This window comes from Arachis duranensis, chromosome 6, assembly GCF_000817695.3.
Source record: "Arachis duranensis cultivar V14167 chromosome 6, aradu.V14167.gnm2.J7QH, whole genome shotgun sequence".
NCBI lineage: Eukaryota > Viridiplantae > Streptophyta > Magnoliopsida > Fabales > Fabaceae > Arachis > Arachis duranensis.
Window position 1 is genome coordinate 66,894,101 of NC_029777.3, and position 1,319 is coordinate 66,895,419.

The 1,319-nt window shown below is 40.6% G+C and overlaps 1 non-coding gene across 1 annotated transcript; it reads right to left on the reverse strand.

The window, feature by feature from the left end:
• Positions 1-282: 282 nt before the first annotated feature.
• Positions 283-390, reverse strand: LOC127740406 (small nucleolar RNA R71). The gene has a single exon (XR_008001083.1). It is a non-coding gene; the product is annotated as a small nucleolar RNA R71 (small nucleolar RNA).
• Positions 391-1,319: the final 929 nt, after the last annotated feature.

Genomic DNA, 1,319 nt, shown 5'->3' on the forward strand with positions numbered 1-1,319 from the left:
TTGATGGAAGAAGCATCTCAATTCTTGCCATTGGAGCAAACAATTTTGAGCTGAAGCCTCAACTAGTTGCTCTAATGCAACAAAACTGCAAGTTCCATGGACTTCCATAAGAAGATTCCTATCAGTTTTTAACTGAATTCTTGTAGATCTGTGAGACTGTTAAGACTAATAGAGTAGATCCTGAAGTCTACAGGCTCATGCTTTTCCCTTTTGCTGTAAGAGACAAAGCTAGAACATGGTTGGACTCACAACCTAAAGATAGCCTAGACTCATGGGATAAGCAAGCTTAGAGTGGATGTTCAGACCTTCAAACAAAAAGATGGTGAATCCCTCTATGAAGCTTGGGAAAGATACAAGCAGATGATCAAAAGGTGTCCTTCTGACATGCTTTCAGAGTGGACCATTCTGGATATATTCTATTATGGTCTATCTGAGTTCTCTAAGATGTCACTGGACCATTCTGCAGGTAGATCCATTCACCTAAAGAAAACACCTGCAGAAGCTCAAGAACTTATTGACATGGTTGCAAATAACCAATTCATGTACACTTCTGAGAGGAATTCTGTGAATAATGGGACACCTCAGAGGAAAGGTGTTCTTGAGATTGATGCTCTGAATGCTATATTGGCTTAGAATAAAATGCTAACTCAGCAAGTCAACATGATTTCTCAAAGTCTGAATGGATGGCAAAATGCATCCAACAGTACTAAAGAGGCATCTTCTGAAGAAGAAGCCTATGATCATGAGAACCCTGCAATGGCAGAGGTAAATTACATGGGTGAACCTTATGGAAACACCTATAATTCCTCATGGAGAAATCATCCAAATTTCTCATGGAAGGATCAACAAAAGCCCCAACAAGGCTTTAATAATGGTGGAAGAAACAGGCTCAACAATAATAAGCCTTTTCCATCATCTTCTCAGCAACAGACAGAGCATTCTGAGCAGAGCTCTTCTAGCTTAGCAAACATAGTTTCTGATCTGTCTAAGGCCACTTTAAGTTTCATGAGTGAAACAAGGTCATCCATTAGAAATTTGGAGGCAAAGTGGGCCAGCTGAGTAAGAAAATCACTGAAACTCCTCCTAGTACTCTCCCAAGCAATACTGAAGATAATCCAAAAAGAGAGTGCAAGGCCATTGACATAATTAAAATGGCCGAACCTATAGAGGAAGGGGAGGACATAAATCCCAATGAGGAAGACCTCATGGGACGTCTCCCAGACAAGAAGGAGTTCCCTATTGAGGACCTAAAGGAATCTGAGGCTCATATAAAGACCATAGAGATTCCATTAAACCTCCTTCTGCCATTCATGAGCTCT